This window comes from Lithobates pipiens, unplaced genomic scaffold (genome assembly GCF_037356315.1).
Source record: "Lithobates pipiens isolate NorthernLeopardFrog02 unplaced genomic scaffold, aLitPip1_a1.2 Scaffold_22, whole genome shotgun sequence".
Classification (NCBI taxonomy): domain Eukaryota; kingdom Metazoa; phylum Chordata; class Amphibia; order Anura; family Ranidae; genus Lithobates; species Lithobates pipiens.
The window spans coordinates 72,974,480-72,999,143 of record NW_027507784.1 but is presented as its reverse complement, the minus strand read 5'-3'; positions in this window follow the sequence as shown (position 1 = coordinate 72,999,143).

Sequence of the window (24,664 nt, the reverse complement as noted above, 5' to 3'; positions counted from 1 at the left end):
AATGAAATATATGAACCGTATATGTGTGAGCAAAGTAATACCTCCAGCAAGAGGGAGAGAAGGGAAGAGAAAATTCCAGGTGAGTTATGCTGCGTACACACGACAGGACTTAAGTCCAGCAGACTTATGCAGCCCACACACGATTGAATAGTCTGCTGGAATCATTCCGTCAGACTTTGGATGTTGAAAAGTCCGCTCGTGTGTACGGGGCTTTACTGTGATCTTCTGTGTGTGCTGATATAACTATTAAGCCCCGTACACACGAGCGGACTTTTCAACATCCAAAGTCTGACGGAATGATTCCGGCAGACTATTCGATCGTGTGTGGGCTGCAACGGACTTTTGATTCGCAAAAGTCTGACAGACTTTAGAAATGGAACATGCTTCAAATTTTTCCGCCAGAACTCAGACCCAGTTCCTACCGAAAAATTCGCTCGTGTGTGTGCTATTCCGACGGACTAAAACCGACGCTAGGGCAGCTATTGGCTACTGGCTATGAACTTCCTTATTCGAGTCCAGTCGTACGTCATCACGTTCGTATCCGTCTGAGTTTGGTGTGATTGTGTGTGGCCAAGTCCGCTCATTCGAAAAGTCCGTCAGAACTCTGTCGGAACTCCGTCAGAACTCCGTCGAAAGTCTGCCGGACTTAAGTCCTGTCGTGTGTACGCGGCAAAAGAGATCTTATAGAGAATTTCTCTTATATAGTTATATCCAGAGCAGGCTGCACAAAGGTATTAAAGACAGGTGACTCTCACGGAGGAGCAAATTATGCCCAGATTATCAGTAGATGTATAACCAGTAAGTAAATAATAAATGTAAAAGATTCAGATTTACAATGCTAACTACGCAGTGTATAGGTACAGTCTAAGTGCCGCTATAGGAGGTCATAGATGTATTTAAATACCAGAATGTAACTATACTCAATGTCCCATAAGTGCTGTAAATATGTATAGGAGAAGTGCAAACAATTATATATCTGTGCAACGATTATAAAACATATACACCAAATAATGTATATTATGTGCAAAAATAGCAGACAGTATGCACTGTTGTGCAAAGAATGCGAGAATTGTGCAAAAACAGGCAAAAATTGTGCAAAAAGCAGGCAAAAAATTGTGCAAAAAAGGAGTGCAAAAAAAATGTGCAAAAAAATGTGCAACAGTTACGCTGAATACATAAATTAATCAGAGAAAAGTCCTCCACAAACAATGAATGCAGTCCTTGTGAAAAACAGAAAACCTAAATCCAAAAGAAGGCCAAAAAAGGCAAAAGATATATATATATATATATATATTATTATGTAGAACCTGGAACAAATCCAGGAACAATATCAGAGAGCAAAAACATAACAAGGAACAAACTAAAAATAAAAATAAAAATAAATAAATGAATAACAAAATTGCAGTCCAAATTAGGTTTCAAAATCTTCCAATAGTTGCAGAAAAAAGGTGACTGGTGCTCAAATATGATATAATTCAGGTGACTTCCGTGCTCGCCCCCTCAGGTCCCCACTCACCAGAACTCTATGCCCACACAGGGCGATCAGGCCTTCTATATTGCACAATGCAGGATCTGGTTGTTCCACGGGTAGGCACGTCCGAAGGGTACACCTCCAGCGAAGAAACCCCACTTTCCAGCTGTATCACCTTCCTTAGTGTGTGGACTTATTTGTACTCAATAGGTAGTGCTGTACCAGAGGATCCTCAGGAAAATAAAAAGGGTCTCATAGTGAAGTATCTTCAGACTTTCAAAAAAAATCTTTTTTTTAAAAAATTACGAAAATACGTTCAAAATTTTTTTGTAAGCTTTATTACGCCAGCAGAGATAAAAAATAATAAATATATATATATATATATAGCAAAAATATAAAAAAACTTAAAAAAAAATCAATAACAGAACAGAAAAAAACAAAACCAACACCAAAAAGTATTTTTTGTACAATGTCCCAGGAGTCACAGTCCCAAGTAGGTGACTCAAAGCATAAAAAGTCTATTTGTAGGTTAATAAAAAAGGTTGTTTTTACACACCCCTCTGTATGGCCAATATGACTGGAGGAGCCCTAGAGTGGGATATCCCCAGGACCCTTGGGGTCACTATGTAGCTGTAAAGCGTAACACCCCAGGGAAAGGGGGGTTTTACTCACCGCTGGTCTATGTCAGAAGGTACAACCTAAAGCCGACCTGATCGGTCTGCAAAATGTCGGTAAAATGAGCGAGGAAACGAGCGGGGATCTGGATGCGGAACTGGCGTGCGTTCCAGCCTGCGCTCCGTCTCGACTCGTCAACCCGGAAGTGGTGTGCGTGGTACGTCAGACGCGTTTCGTCATAGGACGTCTTCAGCGACGATACCACGCCAACCACACACACATCTTAAATATTCGCAAACCCAGCCATCCATTGGCTCAAAGGAACAGAGGGATCAGCAACCAGAGGGTTCTCCGCCTACCCGGCACACAATATAGGGTCGCCCCCTAAGTTCATAATGTATTTGCGCCCACATGAACATAAATATACGGGAGATGGTACAAAGCCCGCTTAGCATTGTAGGCAAAGATGAAAGAGGACCATATCTCTTAATAACCCCAAATTTGGCTCAGTTGCAGAAAATAATATTACTACATATATATATATAAGGCAAATGAACAAACCGAATCACTAACAAAGGCCCTTATTGAAGGGAGGCCATTTGATATAAAGAAGGAGAATATAAAGAAGGAAAAAAGGGGGAAGGAGCCGGGGAGGGAGAGGGCCCTCTGGTGGATAGAGGTTCTATTACAGGACCATGTCATATATATAAGAGTATTCCAGCTATTACCTTGTAAAGGTCAAAAAATACAAAATTGCAAATAAGAAACATTTTCCCCTATAGGTGATCCTAAGGGCCGGTTCACACTGCAGGCGAGGCGAGGCGACTCCGACTTGCCTCGCCGCGACCTGCCGCGGCCTCAGCGGCGACTTGCAAATGACTTCTGTATAGAAGTCAATGCAAGTCGCCCCGAGGTCGCCCAAAAGTAGTACAGGAACCTTTTTTCTGAGTCGGAGCGACTCGAGTCGCTCCTCTCAGAACGGTTCCATTGTACAGAACGGGGGCGACTTGCGAGAGCGAGGCGAGGCGAGTCGTGTCGCCTCGCATCGCCCGCTGTGTGAACCGGCTCTAAAGGTTTTTATAGTGGGAACTGGATATCAACATCCTATTAGTAAAATAAACATCCTAATAGTAGAAGAAACTTGACATAAGAGGGCTCATTATTATTATTATTACTAAGGGGCAGCTATCCACAAAGGGAAGAAGCATTAGTTCAAAAGGGTAATTCTATTTTTAGTTGTTATTATGGCTTCCAGAGCATCATTGAGATGTGGGCCATGTCCATGACAAATTATATGACAACAAATTAGACAATACAAAAAATAAAATTAAAAATAAAAATAAAAATGTATAATCCAAAACCTTAAAAGCAAGATAACTACTACTAACAGAGGGGGAGGTTTAGGGGAAAATAGGAGACATACATTTTTTATGAGAAGACAAAAGAGGTAGTAAATAGGGGACATCAGTCATCTCAAGCATTCATGTCCCCAAAACATACAGCCTGTAGCACATGAGGGTCAGGCATAATCGATTGAATTCGCATCTTATCCATGGTACTCCTTGCAAAGACAAGGAGTTCCTTTGAGCCAATGGATGGCTGGGTTTGCGAATATTTAAGATGTGTGTGTGGTTGGCGTGGTATCGTCGCTGAAGACGTCCTATGACGAAACGCGTCTGACGTACCACGCACACCACTTCCGGGTTGACGAGTCGAGACGGAGCGCAGGCTGGAACTGGGCTCCTCCAGTTATATTGGCCATACAGAGGGGTGTGTAAAAACAACCTTTTTCATTAACCTACAAATAGACTTTTTATGCTTTGAGTCACCTACTTGGGACTGTGACTCCTGGGACATTGTACAAAAAATACTTTTTGGTGTTGGTTTTGTTTTTTGTTTTTTTCTGTTCTGTTATTGATTTTTTAACAAGTTTTTTTATATTTTTGCCATATATATATATATATATATATATATATATATATATATATATATATATATATATATTTTTTATCTCTGCTGGCGTAATAAAGCTTACAAAAAAATTTTGAACGTATTTTCGTAATTTAAAAAAAAAAAGTTTTTTTTGAAAGTCTGAAGATACTTCACTATGAGACCCTTTTTATTTTCCTGAGGATCCTCTGGTACAGCACTACCTATTGAGTACAAATAAGTCCACACACTAAGGAAGGTGATACAGCTGGAAAGTGGGGTTTCTTCGCTGGAGGTGTACCCTTCGGACGTACCTACCCGTGGAACAACCAGATCCTGCATTGTGCAATATAGAAGGCCTGATCGCCCTGTGTGGGCATAGAGTTCTGGTGAGTGGGGACCTGAGGGGGCGAGCACGGAAGTCACCTGAATTATATCATATTTGAGCACCAGTCACCTTTTTTCTGCAACTATTGGAAGATTTTGAAACCTAGTTTGGACTGCAATTTTGTTATTCATTTATTTATTTTTATTTTTAGTTTGTTCCTTGTTATGTTTTTGCTCTCTGATATTGTTCCTGGATTTGTTCCAGGTTCTACATAATAATATATATATATCTTTTGCCTTTTTTGGCCTTCTTTTGGATTTAGGTTTTCTGTTTTTCACAAGGACTGCATTCATTGTTTGTGGAGGACTTTTCTCTGATTAATTTATGTATTCAGCGTAACTGTTGCACATTTTTTGCACATTTTTTTTGCACTCCTTTTTTGCACAATTTTTTGCCTGCTTTTTGCACAATTTTTGCCTGTTTTTGCACAATTCTCGCATTCTTTTCACAACAGTGCATACTGTCTGCTATTTTTGCACATAATATACATTATTTGGTATATATGTTTTATAATCGTTGCACAGATATATAATTGTTTGCACTTCTCCTATACATATTTACAGCACTTATGGGACATTGAGTATAGTTACATTCTGGTATTTAAATACATCTATGACCTCCTATAGCGGCACTTAGACTGTACCTATACACTGCGTAGTTAGCATTGTAAATCTGAATCTTTTACATTTATTATTTACTTACTGGTTATACATCTACGGATAATCTGGGCATAATTTGCTCCTCCGTGAGAGTCACCTGTCTTTAATACCTTTGTGCAGCCTGCTCTGGATATAACTCTATAAGAGACATTCTCTATAAGATCTCTTACTGCGATCTTCTGTGTGTGCTGATATAACTATAACTCACCTGGAATTTTCTCTTCCCTTCTCTCCCTCTTGCTGGAGGTATTACTTTGCTCACACATATACGGTTCATATATTTCATTTAGCTACGTCAGGTAGCGCCTGGGCCTCTCCCTTTCCTTCCTATTTGTTTTTATGTCACATCTCACACTCCTTCGGGTCTGTGAGATATAGGGGCGGCGACACCTGTTTTCGATAGCTGTAGTGTCTGGTTTACTTATATATATATACCATTTAGCGCGGCTGTGGTTTGAGACCACTCTTATATAGTTTCTTGTACAAAGTGAATTATCCATTCATGTGTAAACTTTTTTTGAGGACAAAGGGTATACTGTAAAAGAAACAAGGCTATGAGGGCTATAAACGAAGAATGATACATTAAGGCATTAGTGGGATACCTGCATACAAAAGAAAATAAGAAAAATGTCCAGTGGTGGGCAGACAACATCCTAAGTGTCAACATGAACAACCTAAAGGTGGATTAAAGGTGGACTAGAAGGTCATTGGAGCGAGTTTTTATGATCTTTAGCTTTGTCAAAGTCTCTCCCAGGATAGACACTGTGGCCTAGTGTATTATGCCACGTACACACGATCGGACTATCCGGCGGACTTAGTCCGGCGGACCAGAGTCCGTCGGACAATTCGCCGTGTGTGGGCTCCGGCGGACTTTTTCTTTCCAAAAGTACGGCGGACTTAGAAAGAAGTCCGCCGTACCTGCCGATCGTGTGCTAGTCCGCCGGACTCTTCAAATGAATGGACTTGCCCACACATGGAGTAAAGCCTGTTCATTTTGAACATGACTCCAGGTAGATGGGGCTAGCGATGGTAGCCTCCATCGCGTCCTGTTCAATCATCACGTTGAAAATGAAAGGACTTACACCATGTGTGGGCAAGTCCGTTCATTTGGAAAGTCCAGCGGACCTACGCCAAAAGTCCGGCGGATTGTCCGCTGGAAAATTACATTCGTGTGTGGGCAGGTCCGCGCGTTCGGAAAGTCCGGCGGACCTCCGCTGAAAAGTCTGGTGGATTGTCCGCTGGACTAAGTCTGCTGGATAGTCTGATCGTGTGTATACATTCCAAGTGCACATGGGACTTTAAATGAAGTACAACACAAACAATAACATAATTAAATATCTCACACACACACACACACACACACACACACACACACACACATAATCGATCTATGCTTTTTTTCCCACAAATAGTTTTAGTGAAATAAAAAAGGTACATGAGAAAAGGCGAAATGACCCAGAGGGTCTAAACCAATAATATGCAGATTAAGCATAGTGCATGAATGGAATGCAATTCCAAAAACGTCTTACAAAGTATTTAACAATTACAGAAACAGCTTATGAACAGGGATAACCGAACAATACATACAGCTAATGGAAACCATAGAAAATGCAGGAGTCTGTCTATTTAGTAGCTCACATGTCGTTCCCTTATTGCACCATTATATTGACTTTATTTTATTTTATTGTATAATTGTCAACCTTTCACTTCAAGTAGCTGTTTACAGTAAGATCTCAGTTTGGGTAAACAGGGGTATGTATAACAACATTAATATCACTTCTTATTGTACTCCTTACAACGTAACAATTTTTTCTGATATTTGCATTTATGCTAGAATGTCTCAAAATGACGAGACTGACTAACGTGGTAAAATGTTTTTTTGCTTATTGTTCATCTATGTTATAATTACAGTAAGAGCCGGTTCACACAGCGGGCGATGCGAGGCGACACGACTCGCCTCGCCTCGCTCTCGCAAGTCGCCCCCGTTCTGTACAATGGAACCGTTCTGAGAGGAGCGACTCGAGTCGCTCCGACTCAGAAAAAAGGTTCCTGTACTACTTTTGGGCGACCTCGGGGCGACTTGCATTGACTTCTATACTGAAATCATCTGCAAGTTGCCGCTGAGGTCGCGGCAGGTCGCGGCGAGGCAAGTCGGAGTCGCCTCGCCTCGCCTGCAGTGTGAACCGGCCCTAATACATTTCAATAAAAATCTATTGTTAAAAAAAAGAAAATGCAGGAGCAAGGCACTCCTTGAACAGGAGGGTGTTAACCTGATGAGGAGGGTCATGTAATGAGCCAGAGTCCCAATGCGATTACCCGGATGATTATATATATATATATATATATATATATATATATATATATATAATTATACATATGTAGCGGAGGAAATTTTGGACAAAGTGTCCTTTATGTGTAAATTTAGTTTTTGCCTCAGAACAGTAATGGGGTTCTGAGGGTTAATTATGTAGGTTAACTTTGACATCAGTTTGGCTGGGCTGTGTTAGAGTTCTGCTTGGGTATGTGTACAGTGAGGTGCACATGACAAGCCAGAACCAGGCCTGGTTGGACGTTTTGGGTATCAGCCTTCTCGGGAACCAATCAGTGGGTGTGCCAGGCGCCGCTGAGGAGTCTGGGAAGGGTACTTAAGATGTTTAAGTCACGTGTTCAGTAGGAGTTTGTGAGGCCCGAGGCGGTCTGTTCTTGTTTTCTGGACCGGGGTAGCCCCGCGAGGGGTCCCAATCACGGGGTGTTCGACAGCCCGCAACATGCTTCTGTTGGTTACCCCCAATAGACCCACCTGGTCTGGGGTAGGGATCCGTCTGTTCCTGAGTCTCGGAACCGGCTGGTCCATGGCGCAGTAACTGAGGGAGGATTCAAGGCGTCCGGGTGTGCTCTCGGCTTGGAGGGGCACCACAGCTCCTGAAAGTAACCGGGGGAGGACTCTTCGGAGGAGGGCCAACAAGCTGGAATCCTGAGAAGTGCCTGGTTACTGAGTTGGGAAGGGCATTGACGAATCCAGTACTATCAAGAAACAGAGAACATTCCAGGTACTGAGGAAAATGGTTCCTGTTCACTTTCAGTTACAACTTGTTCAAGGTCAGAGATTTTACAAGTTCTGAATCAAAGTGCTGATTGCCATAATCTCTGGCTAGAGATTTGTTCAGCCTTGAAGCGGCCAGTTGCGAGTGGCTACTCTCTGGGTGGTACTAGAGACTTTGTTTTGTCTGCAGTTCAAGGTGCCCGAGTTCTTCACCCTTGCCCTCTGTTCCTATATGAGACTGTGTTGTTGGATGTTACCCCTGCAAAATAAAACCTTTCAAAAGGACTTTATTGGTGTCAGCGTCCAAGTTGTTTGGTATCAACCCTGGGAACCCCTAGACGTGGAAGAACAAGCCAAGCGGAGGTAACCGGTAAGCCCATAAAGTTAAGGCCGCCCTACAAAGGGTTATGGCCGCTACACATATATACACACACACAATATCTCACAAAAGTGAGTACACCCCTCACATATTTGGAAATATTTTATTCTATCTTTTCATGTGACAACACTGAAGAAATTACACTACAATAAACTACTATAATGTCAAGTAGTGAGTGGATGTTATGCCTCGTACACACGATCGGACTTTCCGACAACAAATCCGTGGATTTTTGTTTGAAGGTTGTTGGCTCCAACTTGTCTTGCATACACACGGTCACACAAATGTTGGCCAACAATTACGAATGTGGGAACGTGGTGACGTACAAGATGTACGATGAGCCGAGAAAAAGAAAGTTCAATAGCCGGTGCGGCTCCTTCTGCTTGATTCCAAGCATGTGTGAACTTTTGTACGTCGGACTTGTGTACACGCATTCAGAAATTCCGACAACAAAGTTTTGTTGGCAGAAAATTTGAGAACCTGCTAGCCAACATTTGTTGGTGGAAAGTCAGACAACAAATGTTTGATAGAGCATACACATGGTCGGACTTCCAGCCAACAAGGTAATATCCAACCTTTGTTGGCAGAAAATCATATTGTGTGTATGGGGCATTAGACCTGATCATGGAGGAGTGGAAGAGGACTCCAGTGGCAACCTGTGAAGTTCCGGTGAACTCCATACCCAAGAGGGTTAAGGCAATGCTGGAAAATAATGGGGCCACAGAAAATACTGACAATTTGTCAAGTAGGGGTGTACTCACTTTTGTTGCCAACCAACTTTTGGTTTAGACATTAATGGCTGTGTGTTGAGTTATTTTGAGGGGACAGCATATTTACACTGTTATACAAGCTGTACACTCACTACTTTACATTGTATCAAAGTGCCATTTCTTCAGTGTTGTCACATGAAAAGATATAATAAAATATTTACAAAAATGTGAGGGGTGTACTCACTTTTGAGAGATACTGTACATAAGCACTATAATAACCAAAGGTATTGGGATGCCTGCTTTTACACGCACATGAACTTTAATGGCATCCCAGTCTTAGTCCATAAGTGAGTTGGCCCACACTTTGCAGCTATAACAGCTTCACCTCTTCTGGGAAGGCTGTCCACAAGGTTTAGGAGTGTGTCTATGGGAATGTTTGACCATTCTTCCAGAAGCACATTTGTGAGGTCAGGCACTGATGTGGATGAGAGGGCCTGGCTCGCAGTCTCCACTCTAATTCATCCCAAAGGTGTTCTATTGGGTTGAGGTGAAGACTCTGTGCAGGCCAGTCAAGTTCCTCCATCCCAAACGTCCTCATCCATGTCTTTATGGACCTTGTTTGTGCACTGGTGTGTAGTCATGTTGGAACAGGAAGGGGCCATCCCCAAACTGTTCCCATAAACTTGGGAGCATGACATTTTCCAAAATGTTGGATGACGCCTTAAGAGTTCCCTTCAGTGGAACTAAGGGCCCAAGCACAAACCCTGAAAAACAACCCCACACCATAATCCCCCCTCCACCAAATGATTTGGACCAGTGCATTAAGCAAGTTTCATAAAGACATGGATGGGCAAGTTTGGGGTGGAAGAACTTGACTAGCCTGCAAAAAGTCCTGATCTCAACCCCATAGAACACCTTTGGGATAATTTAGAGCTGAGACTGCGAGCCAGTCCTTGTCCACATCAGTGCCTGACCTCACAAATGCACTTCTGAAAGACTAGTCATACATTCCTATAAACACACTCCTAAACCTTGTGGACAGCCTTCCCAGAAGAGTTGAAGCTGTTATAGCTGCAGAGGGTGGGCCAACTCAATATTGAACCCTACGAATTAAGACTGGGATTCCATTAAAGTTCATGTTCGTGTAAAGGCAGGTGAACAAATACTTTTGGTACTATATAGTGTAGCTTTGTGATTTTAAATCTATTGGTATAATTATCTGGTATTTTCTGTACTCACCGAAAATGTACTTAGCCAGAACAAAGGAAACTAACAAGACTTCCATATTTAAGTACTAGTCAGCTGCAATACATTCAATTTCTTAGTTCTTGGGTTTAGATAAAATGTAAGCTCGGATATACATATACAGGACCATTTTACTATACACCGAACTGCTGCCATGTTTGTATCCCATTGTATATGCACGTTAGTAAATATTGTATTTTTGTAGACATCGATGGCTTCTAAGATTTATGCCTTACCCTATGCTATGTCAATATATATTTGCAATACAATGTTTTAATCAGCTTTTTTGCTTACAATGCACTATTGATTAAGTTGCAAAATTCATATTAATGCCATACGGCTTTAAAAAAAAATAAAAAATCCAAACAGCTTCATATGCAATCCCACATAAGCGTCAATTAAAGGCTCAGAAAATCAATTAAAGGCGGAATTAAAAGGGCTGTACACCATGATGAAAAATATATGATATATTAAATGACAAAAACATAGACTGCGTGTTGAAAATAATTCATAATTGTATTATTTTTCTACGATGGAATTACTTTAAAGGGAACTTAATTACAAAGAATGTTGAAACCATTCCCAGAGTGACACTGATGAAGAAAATTCAAAAGCTTGTTAGCACTGATTGGGTTTAATGGAAGTTCCCGCATCCTCACTGTAATTGCTCCAAGATAGTTCAGGTTACAGCCAAAATAAAATTCCCTGTATTTGTTTTTTTGTTTTTTTTCACAGGTATATATAATCACTGAGGACGAGAAAAAAGAACAACATCAATGTAGGTTCAGACGTTGGGAGCGTACTTTGCTGCGGATTCATTGGAGTTATAATTAAGCTGTTTTCTCATTAAGGGAGATGAGTGAAGTAGCCGCAACAGAGACAGGAATGAAAGAATCTTAGATGTCTTCTATAGAGACGTGGATTTAAGTTTTATTTATTGTTCAGCAAAGGCACCAACTGGGATTGTGTTAAAAGCTGAACTACAGGCGAATATAAAAGACGCAAAATAATACAGCTCTGCGTTCACAAATGAATCATTAAAGCTGGGCTCTCACCCCCAAAAACATAATCTAGAAATGAATAGCCCTTAAAAAATAAAATAACAGAACCGGCTTTTGCTGAAATGTTCACAATTTTACATTTTCCCTGCAGTACTTATTTTCTGCCACTAGATGTTCTCAGTCTGATATTGAGAATTGATAGATATATATTGAGATAAAATGTAGCTCTAGTGTCAAAATACAATGTGCTTATGGCACACACTAAAAGTGACCATCAAACTAAATACACTGATCAGTGATTAAATAAAAATGAAAAAATATAAATATAAATGAGTCCATAAAGTGTCCGTCCAGATACTTGATGGATCTGCCACAAAGCCGACCGGTTTATAGAGGAAAAAGGCCAGCAGTTGAGTAAACATCTAAAGATGAGGACATCGGTAAAACAATATAGATGGATACTCTTACCAGAACTGATGGACCTGCGTGCCAGCAACACCAGATCATAAAAGCATGTAAAGCCCCCGATCATGCAGAGATGATATGCTGGGTCATGAATGATCCTCCATCAATACGAGCCAGTCTGCGATGTCGTCAGGAGACTTTTGCACAATGTAATCCAGGAAATGGAAGGAGTGCCAGCAAAAAGTATGCCACCCAAAGATGATCAACAAACTTTCTGGTATCAGTTTATCCCGCCAACAGCCCCGATCAGGGAGATGGACCAGGTGCCCCTTACCCTACTGAACCACCTCCTTGCTGCTCAGTGCTCACATGCGCCACGGATTTCCCTTTTTGATATTGAAAATTATTCATCCCACTTGCTCTGAGCCCATGTCATCCTGGATCCACCCACAGCCTGTTAGTATACAGTAAAAGAAGAAGTAGCACAGTGATGAGTTTATCTGTCTGCCATTCTACTCTCTACTCCTATCAGCATGATTCTTGTCAACATATGAACTGATGAGGTCCTTGTGCTGCTTCTTCTTCTTGCTTCAGCTCTGCTGTACAGGGATTGCAGCAGGCTGATACCAGATCAGCTTCAGGTACTTACACTTTTTGCATTCATGAAAAAATGATTAAACATGAGTTATCAATATTAAAAAATAAACAATTACAGTTGTGCTCAAAAGTTTGCATACCCTGGCAGAAATTCTGAAATGTTGGCATTAATATTGAAAATATGACTGATCATGTCAAAGCAATCACATGAAGCAATTTATTATCATATAGTTTTTTGGATCTTTTTGGATCCTTTTAAAATCATAATGATAACAGAAATCACCCAAATGCCCTGGATTGTTTGGCCTTGGCACAAACAAAGGCTTTGGCTATGTTTTTATATCTTTGTAAAGATTCATTGTCTTGTTACGCAGGTCTTTGACTGTTCTTTTCTACCTCCTCATGGCTCAGTGTCTAGCCTGCTTATTTCATCCATGTGAGAGCTAACAAATTCATTGTCTATTTATACACAAACACTAATTGTGATTTAAAAAGCCACAAATGTGGGGAAATTAACCTTTAATTGCCATTTTAACCTGTGTGTGCCACCTTCTGTGTCTGTACCAAGGCCAAACATTTCAGGGTGTGTAAACTTTTTATCATGGCCATTTGGGTGATTTCTGTTATTATCACGACTTAAAAAGAATCCAAAAAACTATGTTATAATAAATGGCTTCATGTGATTGTTATCCTTAAATAAATAGATTTTTTTATTTTTTCATCTGTGTAGATAATTGTCTGGGATTCAGCTTTCACCACTTCAATACCGGGCCATAGTCATATGACATCCACAGATGGGATCTCCCATCCTGGGTGGGTGTCATATGACGTTCTCGGTATCTCACCACTCCTGCGGGCCCCCGGGGGCACACAGCGCAGCGTTTGTGGATTTGATGTGTCCCTCGAACACAGCCCATCCCCGATCCGTGTGATCATTGATTCATCAGTTTAGGCAGACATATATTCTTCTACATATTTTTGGTTAAAAAAAAAAATCGCAATAGGCGTATATTGATTGATTAGCTCAAAAGTTTTTGTGTCTACAAACTATGGGATAGATTTAGGGACTTTTATTTTTTTTCTTGTTTTTACTAGTAATGGTGGCAAGCTGCGATTTTTAGCGGGACTGTGGCCAAATGTGACCCCAAATGACACTTTTTGGGGACCAGTGACATTATTACATTGATCAGTTCTATAAAAATGCACTGATCAATTTATAAATTAAACTGACTTGGAAGGGGTTAACACTAGCGATCAAGGGGTTAAGTGTGTTCCTTATGTTTGTTCTAACTATAGGAGGGGTGGGCTGCCCGGGACATGACAGAGATCGCTGGGAACAGAAGATCTCTGAAATGTCATCTGGCAGAATGGGGATCTGCTTGTTTACACTGGCAGATCCCCGTTCTGCCTCTGTACTAGGTGCTCTTGGGTCGCCGATGGACATCGAGTCCACCCGACCCATGGGCACACTCCCGTAGCGTGTGTGAACGCACGCCGATGACAGCACGTGCGTGCCCGCAACTGCGTCTGCGTGAGCCACCGTACAGCTACGCTGATTCACGCAGGAGAGCCATCCTGCCGCCGTATAATGGCAGCAGGTGGTTGGCGAGAGGATAATAAACCTCTGAGAGCTTCACAGAACAACTGTATTTATACTGAGATTAAATTACACACAGGTGGACTCTATTTACTAATTAGGTGACTTCTGAAGGCAATAGGTTCCACTAGATTTTAGTTAGAAGCATCAGAGTAAAGGGGGCCGAATACAAATACATACCACACTTATTTGTAATAAAATTTGAAAACCATTTATGATTTTCCTTCCACTTCACAATTATGTGCCACTTTGCATTGGTCTATCACATACAATCCCAATAAAATACATTTATGTTTATGGTTGCAACATGACAAAATGTGGAAAATTACAAGGGGTATGAATACTTTTTCAAGGCACTGTGTGTATAATATATTATATATATATTATTTTTTTCATTTTTCATTTTTTTTCACCTGTGTAGACATTTGCCTGGGATTCAGCTTTAAAGTGCTGCAAAATAAGGTACAACAGACAACAGGTGGTGTTTGGAATTATTTGATATAACAAAAGTAATTTTTCTTTCCCATTATAAAGTCTTACATTTAATTTAATTGCAATGTTGCTAAATGCTAAATGTTTATAATTACCTGTACCTAAAGCAAACAAGCAAAAATAAATAAATAAATAAAAATGAGCAATGAAACACTGGCAAAGATATGCACTGGATTGAAGCCAAAAACTCACAGTACATATAAAATTACCAAATTGTTGAAACAGATAAAAAGGGAGAAGCTTTTGTAAACCAGTGATTTATAATCATAGAGACTTTTTCAGCACACCCCCCTATTCAGAATTCCCTGCCTCCTTATTCCATGCTGTGTCAACAAGGCAATTACACTGTTACATGCAGAGAGGTATGCAAAGTTAATGTAGAACTATAGGCAAATATTTTTTTTTTCAATTTGGATAGAACAAGGGAAAAATATAGCCCCTTTCAGATGTTTTTTTCACCATCTGTGTCCCATTGAGGAGATTTCACTTCACTTCCTGTCGCATAGCCAAACAGGAAGTGAGAGGGAATCCCTGCAAATTAAAGCGGAGGTCCACCCTAAAGTGGACCTTCCGCTCATTGGAATCCTCCCCCCCTCCGGCGCCACAATTGGCACCTTTCAAGGGGGAGGGGGGTGCAGGTGCCTGTACAGTATAGGTATCTGCACCCACTTCCGGCATAGCTATCTGCAGAAAGGGGCGTAGATTCTGCAGAATCTACGCCCCTTTCTGGAAGTCCCCCGCTGCCTACTGGGAAACACACGGATCCCAGAGACAGCGGGACCATCCTTATTGCACAGCGCGACTCGTGCATGCGCAGTAGGGAACCGGGAAATGAAGCCGAAAGGCTCCACTTATTATTATTAAACAAGTGTGATTTACCTGTACTTCTGTCTCAATCTGATTCTTGGTTTCTGATAGTAGGCGAAGGCCATGAATTCAGAAGATGCGGTCAATCCACTTGAAAGTAATATTTTTTCCAGATTGGATGAGCAGGATCCCTGCATGGATCAGTTTACAAACACTTACAAACACTCCTGAGTCGCACGGCTCACCTGGAATCTCCTACTGTGACTGCTCCGGTACAACCTGTGTTGCAGGCCATCCTTGCTGCTGCTTCTGTCTCTGTGCAGGCACCCGCCTCGAATTTTACCTCTGTAAGAGTTATGTCTGGTTCTGCTCCACTTCCCCAGTGATTTGGGGGTGATCCAGTTCAATGCAGAGGGTTTCTACACCAGGTTGAGATATACTTTGAGATGGCGCCCCAGGCATTTCCCACAGACAGAAGCAAAGTAGGTTTCATGATCATTTCGTTTTTTGAGAGAGCCTTAGCCTGGGCAAACCCTCTATGTGAGATGCAAAAACCTATTGTCTTGAGTTACCCTGAGTTTGTGGCTTCTTTTAAAAGAGTATTTGATGTTCACGCATGCGCCGCTTCTATTGCCAAGTGCCTCATGTCCATAAAACAGAGTAAGAGAACTGTTGCCGATTACGCCCATTGAATTCTGTACTCTGGCAGCAGATGTTGCTTGGAACAATGAGGTCCCCGTGGCTGCTTTTTCTCATGGTCTCTTGGATACCATCAAGGGTGAGATAGCAGCCCAAGATATACCCACTGAGCTGGAGAGCTTGATCACGTTTGCCACCCTCATTGACTCCAGACTCAGAGAAAGACTCCCTTTTAAGGAGTGCTTGTGGAAGCCTCCTTTACATTTGTCTCCAAACTTTTTAGTCCCACCCTTGCCTCCATCACGTCCCATGTCTATGATACAGGCTCTAATCAACTCTGGGGATGCAGGCCTGTTCATTGATGCTGCCTTTGGAGCACTCAATTCTGTTGCAGCTGTGTGACACTCCACTTGCCAAGGCTCTTGACAGGAAACCTCTACAGCCTGTCCATGTGACTTATGAGACTGTTCCATTGTCCATGGCCGTAGGGGCTCTTCACTATGAGATAATCCAATTCCAAATTATTTCCTCACCTAAGTTTCCGCTGGTTATTGGTTATCCTTGGTTACAGAGGCACAACCCCTCTTTTGATTGGCTCCGTGCTGAGGTTCTTTCCTGGTTGCCACAATGCAGTGAGACATGATTCCAGAAGGTAGCCAAGGTCCTGTGCACCTCCTCACTCTTCACTTTACTTCAGGAAGACGTAATGTCACATATGGAAGATGTCACGTATGACAAAACATGTAGGGCGGTGCTAAGCACTGACATCATTACGCCCCAAGTGACCCCAGATGTACGGGTGTTGCTGTATTTTTTTTAGCTTGCCGGCTGTTTTTTATGTCTTATGCAGCTCTGTCCACTCTTTTTTATCAACAAAAGCTATTAATTTTTTTTAAATATTACACTATTGGAGTGTGTTCTGTCCCTTAGCACTGGTGACTTTTGTCATAGTGTGCTCCACAGACCAGACTCTCTCATGTCCAATATGGATACCGCAGAGGATTCCTTGCTGTGTCTGGAGGGCCCCAGGAAGACGGAGGCTCGTTAGAACCTGCAGAGGGCTAAATCTGCTGGCTCATAAGACCTTGATCTTTATGGGGTCCACCAGTTTGGGTAAGGGTCCCCACACACCAAGTGGGGTTTGTTTTTTGATTGGAGGATCTCTCTCCCCCTCTCCTTGTCACCTCCATTTCTCCTCTTCTGGTGAAGGTGGAATATTTTTGGATTTATCATCTTTCACACTGCTAATGTTTTCCTGTCATGGACTTAATTGTTATTGTTACTACAGACGATGAAGAGTTTTTCATATAGACTTTCACATACAGATTTTTATTTACTGCTTGTTCACTCAGAATTTGCTTTATTGTAATAGTGCTCCTTTTGTGTTTTTTCATTTGTCACACGGGATCACTCATGTTATAAGCGCAACTTATTTTATTTTTGAACTATAGAGATATTTGATAGTTTTTGTTGCAGATATATATATGTTTGAAACTCTAGCCCTGTATTTTTTTCCACTTTTGTCCTGGTTCTGGCAAGCCTTTTGTGCATAGTTGGGAATTCAGCTTGCTTTCTCCTCTGCGTATCACCCACAATCTAATGGGACCACAGAACGAGCCTGCTCTTCTACTATGCTCCTCTCTGGCTCCCTGACGTTCTGGCTCGTCTGACTATCCGTTCTGGTTCCTGAACTCTGGCTATGTTTTGACTATGTTTACTTTTTTTTTTTTATTATTATTAATATTAAACATGTGTGATTTAACTGTGCTTCTGTCTCACACACGCACAATCAGTTTGATCTGATATGGAATGTTGAAGATTATTATTATGATACATATTTCTTAGAGAATGGTATGATTGCATTGATGATGTACTGTCATTTAGCATCAAAAGAGAGAGCTTTTATAAATCAATGCGTGGTCCAACATACAGTTTGTGATATAATATACAGGAGCTCCTTATAAAGGAGGATTCATTTTTTTTTTTTCAAAATGATGTTTGATAAATTTCACAAGATACAAAGTATGTATAGCAACTACATCCAATACAATTCTTGGATGTCATACAGATATAGGCAGTATGAACAATGACGATATCAACAACAGTAACTTCGGCACATAGTTGTATCTGAATCAGAAAACAGGGACTAGCATTGTGTAACTCAAGAGTGTGCCTTGGAATATAGTACAGCAGTAAAAGTGGGGTAGAGGGTAGGGTAATGAAGGGAGGGAGAGACGGATAAAAAGAAGGGAAGAAGATGGGGGGGAGGTTGGGGGGTGGGAGGGAAAGGGGGGGGGGGAGGTTTTGAGAACAAAGTATGGAATGATGAACCAGCAATCACAAGTAAGTTAACAAAAATGATATTCATCAGGAACAAAGTCAGGTTATCTGGGATGAGTACCATTTGTGCCATGGGAGCCATTGGGCCTGGGTTTTTGCATAGGATGGTAAGCCTCTGGACCCAATCAGCTCGTATGTATAGTGAGAGTGCACTAGTGTGGTAACGTCTAGGATGCTAGGTATGGTAGAGGATTTCCAGTTTCTGGTTAGAAGTAGTCTAGTTGCCAGAAGAATATGAGTAAGGACTGTGCGGCATGTATGAGGGACATCGTCCGGAAATATGTTGAGTATAGCAAGTTGTGGAGACAGAGAGATTGGAACATTGCTTACGTCTCGAATAAGTTTCGTAACGTCTGACCAAAGGAGATTAATATGTGGACATTGCCACAGAATGTGGAATAAAGTTCCTGTATGGTTGCAGTTGCGCCAGCACAGTGGGGTAGTGCCGGGTTGAAATTTAGCGAGTCTATGGGGAGTCATATACCAGCGAAGAGTGATTTTTGACGTCAGTTCCCATAAGCCTGTGCACCGTGTGGCTTTGTATACAGAGGTAAAGGCTTGTTGCCATTGGGAGTCAGAGAAGTGGAGAAGTGTGTCTGATTCCCAATTTAGGAAGGGTTTGGATTTGAAGAAGATATTTTTCTCCTGCAACAGGGGGTAAATAATCGATATACCTTTATATGTAGAATCTTGTTTGAAATAGTAATTCCATAGTTTTAAGGGTATTGCACCCTCTAAGCGGGTGTGTGTGGTCAGACAGGAGCGTAATCTATGATAATTGAAAAAATCTGACGAGGGTGCCCCATAAATGGACTGGATCTCAGGGAAAGATTTGTTATCCGTGAGGGTCCTAAGATCATTAGTGTGGGATGCCCTGGACGTGAGCCATGTAGGGATAGTTAGATCAGGTGATAAGATTTGGAGGGTCTGTAATGATACCGGTATGTCTTTCATAGGGAGGGATGACCATGTGTTATTGCGAAGTATTTTCCATGCAGAAAGCGATGCTTTTATGGTGGGTGAGTAGATGCTGAAATTTGTCACCGAGACTAGGGAGCTAAATAACCAGCTTTTGAGGTCGGGACCAGGTGTGGCACAATTTTCTATATCTCCCCATAGCGTAGTATGGGGGGGGGTTAGTCCATTCCCGCAGTTGGGAGAGGATGGTGGCCAAGTAATAGTCCCGGATGTCTGTATATCCCATACCCCCAGCATGCTTATGTTTGAGAAGTTTGGAATAGTTGCTTCTAGGTTTTTTATCTTGCCACATGTATTTACTAAGAATAGATTGCAAAGAAGCTAGGTATGATTTGGATAAGGGGATGGGAAGGGTGCGAAATTGATATAGAATTTTAGGTAATGTGAGCATTTTAAACGCAGCGAGCCTACCCGACCATGAAAGTTCAAATTTGGCGAGGTTGGACAGATCTTTGATTAACAATTGTTTGGTTTTAACATAGTTGGCTTGAAACAATCTAGACACCGATTTAGTGAGTACAATGCCTAAGTACGGAATTCCTTGGTCAGCCCAAGGGTATGCATATTGGTTTCTTAGAATATTACTAGTGACAGCATCAAGGCCCAGTTCTAAAATATATGATTTGGTTTCGTTGACCTTATAGTAAGAGACGGAGCCAAAGGTAGTTAAAACATGTTGTACCGAAGCCAGGGAAGTCATAGGGTTAGTAAGCATCAATATGACATCATCTGCAAATAAATTTATTTTGTGTTCTATGTGGCCTATTTTAAAGCCAGAGATGGTTGTGCAATTTCTGATATGTGCCGCCAGGGGTTCCTTGATCAGGTTAAAGATAAGTGGTGATAAGGGACAACCCTGGCGGGTACCATTGGTTATTGGAAAAGCTCGGGAGGTTATTCCGTCCGTGTAAACTTGTGCCGATGGAGAAGAATATAGGGCCATAATTGCTGAAAAAATATGACCTTGGAATCCAAATTTTTTAAGGGTAGCTTCTAGGTAATCCCAATGGACTCTATCGAACGCCTTCTCTGCGTCTAGAGATAGAAGCAGAGAAGGCGTTCTACTAGTCTCAGCGTGATGAATTATGTTTATCAATCTCCTTGAAGCATCATAAGTTTGTCTACCCTTCGTGAAGCCTGATTGATCAGGGTGTATCAAAGTGGGCATAATTTGGACTAAGCGATTGGCTATGAGTTTAGCGAAGATTTTGGTGTCGGTGTTTAGGAGAGATATTGGCCGAAAATTTTGTGGTGTGTTGGGCTCTTTCCCTGGCTTCGGTAGAGTAATTATCAGAGCATTAAGCATTTCATTGGGAAGAGAAGAGGAGGAGGCAGCGTCATTGCACACTTGTGATAGGTAGGGAGCCAAAGTAGTACTGAATTGTTTATAGTACTCATTAGTTAAGCCGTCAGGCCCTGGTGATTTGTGGGAAGGCAAGGTTGATACTATGTTTTGAACTTCTAATTGTGTGAAAGGGGTGTTCAGGTCAGAGATGTGTTGTTGTGATAATGTTGGTAGGTCGATCGTTTGAAGAAAGGAATTGATGTCAGCAATAGAGGGTTGAGTGGTGTTGGGGTCATCTTTCAAGTTGTATAAAGTATGGTAGTACTGGCTAAAGGCATCTGCAATAGCTTGAGGGTCTAAAAGTTTCTGCTTTGTGGTTGGATGAAAGAGATGATGTATTCTAGATTTAGCATAGTGACCCTTGATCCTTAGAGCAAGTGCTTTCCCCGCCTTGTTACCTGTAGTATAATAGTGTGCTTTGAATTTCGTGTTGGTGCGAGTATGATATTCTAGGAGTAAATTTCTAAGTTCCTGTCTAAGGAGGACTAACTGGTCTTTTGAATTAGGGTCTGGTGTGGTTTGGTTTTGAACACCGAGTGCATTAATTTTGGCTATTAATGTGTCTAGACGCTGTGATCTCCTCCTCTTCTCTCGAGCAGAGAGTTGCATTATAATCCCTCTGACGAATGCCTTATGAGCATTCCAGAGGACAGTATTACTGGAGACTGAGCCAGTATTAAGGGTAAAAAACTCTTCAAGCTGGTTACGTATGTACAAGGAGTGTTCCGGGGAGTGAATGATGTCCGCATTCGCTCTCCATACCGTATGCCGTGGGGAGTTCAGATGATCGGTGACAGTGAGTGAGATCGGAGCGTGGTCCGACCAAGTGATCGTACCAATGCCTGATTCGGTGGAGTTGGTCAGCGTCCATTTATCTACAAGGAAGTAGTCAATTCTCGTGTAGCAGTTATGTCTGTGGGAGAAAAAGGAGTAGTCTCTTTCGGTGGTATGTTGGCATCTCCAGATGTCGTATAAGTTGTTGTTCCGTATGAAGGTAGTCATAGGGGAGGATAGCCTGGAGGAACGGGAGGAGGCATCCATGAAATTATCTGGAACTATGTTAAAGTCCCCACAGACAATGAGACATCCCTGTCGGAACTTGTTAAGCTTGTTCATCAGTCTAGAGAGGAATTTAATTTGGCCAGTATTGGGAGAGTAGACGTTTACGATAGTATATCTGGTTTTGTTGAGGGTACAATCTAGGGCTATATATCTTCCATCTTCGTCCTCCATGCTATTGTGGAGGGTGAAGGTGACAGTGTCTTTTACCGCTATCATAACCCCATTACGTTTGTCAGGTCCTGAGGATTGAAAGATGTGAGGAAAATGGCGATTGGAACAACGGGGGCTGTCTAGCTTTTTGAAGTGGGTCTCTTGGAGGCAGAGGACATCACATTTGGATTGGAGAGCGGTCCTCCACATGGAGGATCTCTTCGCTGGGTGGTTAAGTCCTTTAGTGTTAAGGGATAGAAATTTCGGCATTGTGCAGGTCAGGTGCAGATGTCAGGCGTGGTGGTAGGTACTTACAGTGAGTGAGATTCTCCATAAGATGTCAGATGGTGTCCGGATGCGGGTTCCTGTAGCCGGAGCAGGTGCAGTTCTCAAAACAGAGGCAAACCAGGGAAGAGGAGAAGCAGGAGCAGTGGAAGGAAAGGGTAGAAATTAGTACTTCGGTAGTGGTAGGCAGAACAATAAAGAGGTAATTAATACTGTAGTGTAGAACAGCCAAAAAAAAAAACACTAGGCTGTTGAAACTATATATACTATATAGATTCAGCGGGCATTAGGCGGTTGTTTAGGGTATAGAGGCGGAGAAGGCCCTCTGCGGTTGTTGGACTGTACGGCAGGCTCTTCCGGGAGAATATCCCATTGTTGTAGAAGCTTTATGCCCTCAGGGACTGATGTAATAATGTGTTTAGACCCATTCCTGGTTACAATGAGTTTAGTCGGGTAACCCCATTGATAGGGGATTTTGTGGTTGAACAGCGGTTTGGTAATCGTTATCAGCTGTTTGCGCAGTTGTCTGGTGTGTTGAGACAGATCCGCAAATAGTTGTAGATCAGAGAATGGTTCCGGTAGCCTATTCATATGCCGGGACTTGAACATTAGCTGATCTTTAGCATGATAGAAGTGCACCCTCATCAGGACGTCCCTGGGTATGGTGTCAGCCAAGTGCGACGGCTTAGGGATGCGGTGTATGCGGTCAATAATGGTCTCCATCGGTGACAGGTCAGGTAGCAGTGTTGAGATCATTTTCCTGGCGTAGGTGTTAAGGTCATGAGGTAATACCGATTCGGGGATACCCCTGATCTTGACGTTATTACGTCTAGAGTGGTCTTCGAGGTCCGCCATTTTGGATTTCATCCATTTTTGTTCGTCATGTGTGTGGTCTTGGGCATCCACTAGGTCATTAACCGTAATAGTCAGGTCGCTCATATGGTGTTCAATACGTTGGATTTTTTGCCCCATATGTAGCATATGAGATGAAAACTGGGTAAACATGGATGATAATTCATTATGTATAGAGGATTGCAAGGAGATGAGCATCTCCTTCATAGTAGTGTCCAGGACAGGCTGGTCTGATGTGGGGAAGGCCGCAATAGCTGAGGGCTGGCGTGTGGGTAAGATGGATGCAGGGCTTACCTCAGAGTTAGGCCCCGCAGAATCCATTCGCATCCGCGCTTTGGCAGGGCTGTTACTGGCTGAAGAGGGAGAATTCTGTGGAGATATTGCAGGGGAGTGCTGCTGGATGGATATTGCAGATTCGTCCGCATCAGGGAGGTCAGTGTAATCCGAAGGTTTTCTGACAGGGCCGCGGGCGCCATCTTGGATTTCTGTGTCAGGCGGCTGAGTAAAATAATCGGTCAATTTCTTCGGCGTCCGGTATTCCTTCCGCTTTCGGTTCGTCTGAGGCATAGCTGGGCTCTACGGTAGTCGTGTTAAGGAGTTCGTACGTGTGCTCTGTACGGCGATGCTCCGGTCGATAGTCCGGTCGGTGCGGGAGCTGAGGAGTCAGACGTCCATCCTGCTCGGCGGTTAGCCACGCCCCCCAAGGAGGATTCATTTTGCAACATAAATCTACAATCAAAATCTGTTGCTGTTTAATGTCTATATTTATTCATTCAATACTTTGGAAAATGTATACACCCCATGTCCTCCACCATATAACACACAGAGGATGTGTGACTTTCATGTGAGAAGTTAGACAGCACTTGGTTAATGCAATCTATAAGGTAATGGCAAAATTAAACGCCACAGCTCATATCTCCAATTCTCCTCCAGAAACCATACAATATAAAGGGACGCATAAAAAAGAAAAGTGACATGCTCCCAATAGTGTGCAATCTGAGTTAAAAGCTTTGTTATTACATTTAAAAACACTTACTTAAATGCGCTATATGCAGCGCCTTAGAATAAAACCACAACTCCCAGAATTCCAAGTCCCCAGTAGCGCGCATGCGCGATGGCATCAACACCTCCAGCCCTGCCCAACAAGTTTCGTCAGCTATGACGTCATCAGGGGCAGATGCATAACATTTTTGTAGTATATTTATGTGTATACAAATGACAATGTATCAAAAAAAATCAGAATAGAATAAAAAAAAAAAAAAGATACCGGTAGTGTATTTTTTTGTCTGTTCCCTACTGCAGTAGGAATTATTGATTCGAACCCACTGATCAATATTGGGATAGGCCCTGCCTATCTGTAAGATTTCCAAGATTCTACTTAAACAGGATTTGTCATAAAGCAATATATCTCCGTCAGAAGCCTCAGATAGACAATATTATATATTCTCTGACTCGTAACATTCTGGTTCCAGCACAGGGACATACTTTCTAGTGAGTTTGCACGAAAGTCACAAATAATCATTAAATTCCCTGTAATGTGTGAAATACCTCCAAGAATTGAATAGTTGCATTTCATGCAAAGTGGTGATTGGATTAAAGTGACTGTTACCTTTGTGCATATAAATTCATATTTTTTTTATGTGAAGATATATATTTTTTTATTATTAATTATTTA